Genomic DNA, 5,311 nt, shown 5'->3' on the forward strand with positions numbered 1-5,311 from the left:
GCATAAGGTGCAAGTGTCAAAATCACCAAAGGAGGTGAAAGTAGAAGAGAAAGGTAGTGTCTTAGCTTACAATAGCATGTGGGAGTTGGTGTTCTCTAGTGTCTAGAGCAGTGGACCTAGGATAATAATCTTAGATTTATTTCCAGCTCTGCTTCTGACTTGCTGTGATAACCACTTTACCTCTCAGTGCCTGTTTCCTCCACCTGTAAAATGAGTGTAAGAATTTCTACCTACCTCACAGGGATGTTGTGAGGCTTCCTTAATTCTGTTTGTAAAGTAAGTAGGAATGATCTGATGAAAAGCACTGCTGAAATGCGTGGTATCCTTGTTATTTCCTGGCAGAACTGCTAACTTGGTTAATATATGACTCCTTGACCAGAAGGGCAGTAGTTTGAAAATGTGAATGCTGCATTGCAATGACAACATCAACACAGATGTGGATTTGCCATGAGTAAAAAAGAGGTTATTGATCCCCACCCCTTTCTCCCACTTAAGCCTTGGCCTGGCCATATGAAGCACTGGTGACAGTGTGGTTACATGGACCCCTCTTCTCCATCCCCAGCATCCACTCTGGGGCAGCATTTATGCTTAAAGAACACAGATCCTGGAAAGGGGTGCAGGTTTGTGGAGCTCTAACAATTTTAAGGGCCTTGCAAGGCATGTGGGAGAGGGTTGTATAATGCACAATATTGCTGGGTTTCTGTTTTAAACCACTCAGTGCAAACTCCAAGTAAATTTTCCAGAGTCTCCATGGAAGAGTTTACAACTGCTTATGGCACACGGAAAAAAAAGCCACCCTTCATGAATGCAGACACCCAAATTATCCTGTTATACTGATTCTTTCCTCTAAGTGAGACAGACACCAATGATCTCTTAGCACTGAAACACAATGAGGTACCGATTCCTCCTCCTGTAGGAGGGGAGAGATTTGGGGGGGATCTCTGCTCTCTAGGTCTGTGTGGGCATGAAATCTACTTACATAGGGAGGGAGGGAGGAAAGTCTCTCCTGCCACTCAGTAACTCACTGACTGTGCAGTTTTACATTTAAAGGGCAGCTGTGTCACACAATGCTGAAAAAAAAGTGGCAGTTTGCTGTTTTGTATAGAAAATGGCTTTTCAGGCTGACAACTGAAAGTAATCCTAGCCTAGGCATAGTTTTGTTTAGTAAAGACAGGAACATCCATGAGACCTAGACTAAAGCCTTCCTATAAGCCTGAGGCAGTTGTGATAAAACGGTATATGGTGCCAGATTTCCTGAGGGCTGGGGTTGGATAAGCAGCATATGAAAATTGGGGGACTTGTCTAAGTATTGGAATAATTTTTTTTTCCCCAACAGAATGACACTACCATTTCTTAGGCTCTGTGTGTGCTACACTGTTTAACATGGCTCAGGAAAGGCTTTCTTCCAACACCAAATGCTGAGTAGTAACCGTGGCAAATACAGTGAGTAGTAACTCAAATACAGTTGAGTAGTAACCATGGCAAATAAATGTGTGTTGACTTGCCAAGACGTAGCCTGGCACACAATCCTTTCCTTGCATCTAGCTTGGCACGCACCTATTTCAGTAGAACAGGCAAGACTCGTGTCTCTGTCAACAATTCAAGTTTTTGCTCAGCAGCTTGATGTACAAAGAGACACTGAAGGTTTGTTCAGTCCTAACTGCTGTCTTCAGGTACCTAATGGGGAGTTAGAGGGAAAATGGAGGCAGCCTCTTGACAGAGGTGCACAGCAAAAGATCAGAGGCAACGATTGCAAGGAAAATTTTGACTAAAAAATCCTGACAAGGAAAAAAATTGTTCAAATGGAGGGTGGTTCAGCACTACTGCAGGTACCTAGAGACATGGTGGGATCTCCATCCTTGGCAGATGAAGCCTGACTGGGAAAAACATTGAGCACCTTGGTCTGACTCTGCACTGAGCTGAAGGTTGGCCAGCTGGTCCCTTCCAGCCCGAACTATCCATCTCATGGGAGGCTGAAAGCTCAGTGCAGCCACTGCGTGGTGGAACAACAGCTGTAGGGCATTTTCTGCCTCTCCAGGGTGTTCTGCTAGAGCTTGCTTAGACTGTCCCAGCAAGCAACACCAACTAACTGGGCACCGCAGCAGAGGCCGATGCACAAACAGAGTCAACTGATGTTTGGTAGCTACAAAAGCTGCTTGAGGCCAGAACCATGTGTTCTGTAACTGGTTTGGAAAAAGCATGACAAATAAAAAAAGAAAAAAAAGGTGTGTGCTTGTCAACAGAGAAAATCATGGAAATATATGGGGCTTAGGTCTTTCCAGCTCCCTTTAATTTCAGTGTCAAGTGTGCCTTTAAATCCATCTGAAAGTGCAGAGGACTGCATTTTAACGTTCTGTCAACAAAAACCTGTGTATATTAAAGCTTGCTGATCTGGGATGAAGCAGAACTGAATAGAAATGGTGATTACAGACCTACTGACAGAACATTTTGAAAAAAACAAAGACTGTTGGCCTTCGCCTTGCTAGATCCAGCCTGGCATAGTAAAAGCAAAACAAGCCATTTATTGGTTTCCAAGGAGGAAGGCTATATTGCTTGGAAAAGTCATGGAGTAGCCTACCAAAAAACTTCTAAGTCAACACAGCAAAGAATTTATGGCAAAACATTAAACAGAAAAGTTGGCTCCTATGGTGTTTCCCTGAAGCTCAGGGGAGAGACGGATTGAAGGATGATGGCGATAATGAAATCCAGTTACAAATGAGCATACCAAAAAATCCTGGGTTACAGGCAGCTGCCGGGCAGAGGCCGTGCAGGAGGGCAGCAGGGAGTCGCAGGCAGCGGCGCAGCACGCCAGCTGACGGGCAGGCTGCAGCCAAAGGCCGAAGTGAAGAAACCTGCGATCTCATCGGCCGAGTACCTTATTGTAAGGGTAAGGAAAGCCACCTTGAGACATGAATTAAACCCAGCCTATTACCAAATCCGGTATTTCTGGATTTTAAGAAGGTCAGCAACTTTAAAATAATTTAACTGAACTTTTATGCGCTCGTTCCTCTATTTACCTGGTAGAATTGAGAACCACAACTAGCATAGGCAAAGTTTTTTTTTTCCCAATCCTTCTACCTAAGTATATGAAGAATTATTGGCACAAAAATGTTCAGGTTAGTTTCTCAGTACATACATGTTAGTTCAAAGAAAAGTCATAGACAACCCCATAAAGGAATTCACCTATTGCCAGTGAACATCATCCTCCTGAACTCACCACAAATAAATTCAAAAGAAATTCAGAATGATGGCAGATTACTCCCAGCTTCAGAGCTCCTGTTTATGCAAACCTCTGGAGAGAAAAGAAAATGGATGGCCGGCTGCCAGCGGCGCCTATTTGTCATGAATATGCCCTGTAGCACCTTCTGGAAACCTGTGCTATCTCTAAATATACTCTTGGCCAACAAACTTTTAATTCAATATGCTCCACCTTTCCGCTTTACTTGAAAGACTTGACTTTAGTTCCCTCTACAAACTGAACATAAAATAGCTACATTCACACTTTAATATGTGGAAGAATAAAATATGGAAGTGAGCAGAAACCTGCCAATGTACTGACCAGCCCTTCTTCCTCGTGCGTTGCCTCTCCTCTCTGGCCACCTCCATCTATATTCTGTTTAATGAAACTATCAGCCTCTCACAACGGAGAAGTTGCCTTTGTATCTGTGAAGCGCCATGGACCCTTCTCCCCACACATGCACATCAGCGGCTATCTAAGGAGGAACAACACGGAATAAATTTCCCATTTTCTTTTTACACTTTTTGTCTTCCCTGAAGGAGAAATCCTGGGGCTGGGGGGTGGAACTGAGTTTTTCCAGTAGGAGTTATCTTCTTCCCTGTGTGTTTCTTCCCAAGGCTCAGGGATCAGTAATTTACAGCTAAGTAGAGGCATGTTTCAAGCCTATTTATAAACACATGCAAAGAAGAAAGTTTAAAGACCTATGACCAAACTCTGCCTTGTTTTTTAACCTTGTGTTGAAGTAAGCGGAGTGGCCAAGGTGTAAACAAGAGCAGAATTTGGCTTTGTATAATTTATTTTTTAAAGGATTTCCTGCTAACTTCTGTCTTTAAAAAACAACCAGCAACTAACCCTGCCCCACAACCTACCAACACAGAACAAAACAACCACAAATCCCTCCAAACTCAGGAATCTCATCACTTTAGGAAAGATCAGTTTCTAAGTAGCAGATGCAGAAAGGAAGAGCAGGGAAGCTCAGATCTCAGCTCTGCATTAATTGGCAGCAATACCAGAAGCTGTAAAAAAAAGAGGCCTCAGATCAGATACAGTAATCTGCTCCCTCAGTTCATTTCCCCGTGAAAGCTGAATGTTTTTTTCTCTTTGCAATGCTGTAGACAAGGAGACAAATTTCAAACCAAGATGACTGACAGCAAGACAGAAAGCCAAACAATCAAGGAGACTGTGGGACTAAAGCGGTGACTCAGCACAACCAAATGTAGCTTTGTTTTCCTGGTGAAATGAGTTGTAATGAATAAAGGTTCCTGATTTTCAGTCAGCAAGGGCTCCATGCTTTGTTAAAACTCCCAGCTAACCCCACTTGATTCTTTCTCTTCCAATATGATTTATTATTCCACATATAGAGAGTTTCGAGTGGCAAAGGTTAGGTGTGTTTTTAAGAGGAAAAAAAAGATACCGATGCCATTAAGTTCAAGCGGGGACATGACTATGACATGAAGAATTGGCTCTCACACCGATAAGCATCAGGAAATTCCCTCTTTGAACTTTTACTTCCCTTCTGGCCCCATTCCGTGGTCCATTATAATTGAAAGGCCCGAAAGGCATATCCCCGGCCCTGTTCTCGGCCCAGAGGGAGGACGAAAAGGGGAGATCGTGGCAGACCGATCTCCCCTCCGGTGGGAAGATGGCCCCGGAGCGGCCGTGGCGTGCCCTGCTCCACTGCCGCCCGACTCTTGCACAGGACTCAAAGCGGTGGTAAAATGGCAGAACGGTGTCTGCACCTCCAGCCGCCCACCTCCTTCCCGGCCGGCAGCAGGTCCCCTTCCCTCGGCTTCCCTCTGCGGTCAGAGGGGCACCATCCCTCCCCAGTTTCGACAGCGGGCAGGAAAAGGGCCAGGTTTCCTCCAGGGCTCCCGCTCGGCAGGCTGCCTGCGGCCGCAAATCCCAGCCCCTGCGCCCACTCGTGTTTCCCCGGTGGGGCGAGACCCAGTCCCTGCCGCCGGCGGGGGGCAGCGGCAAAGGGGCACGGCCGCGCCCCCCTCCTCGCCGCCACCGCCCCCACGCGGGGCGGAGCTTCGTCTCCTGCCCCGCCCCGCCGCAGGGAGGGCGGTGCGC

This window comes from Ciconia boyciana, chromosome 1 (genome assembly GCF_034638445.1).
Source record: "Ciconia boyciana chromosome 1, ASM3463844v1, whole genome shotgun sequence".
Lineage (NCBI taxonomy): Eukaryota > Metazoa > Chordata > Aves > Ciconiiformes > Ciconiidae > Ciconia > Ciconia boyciana.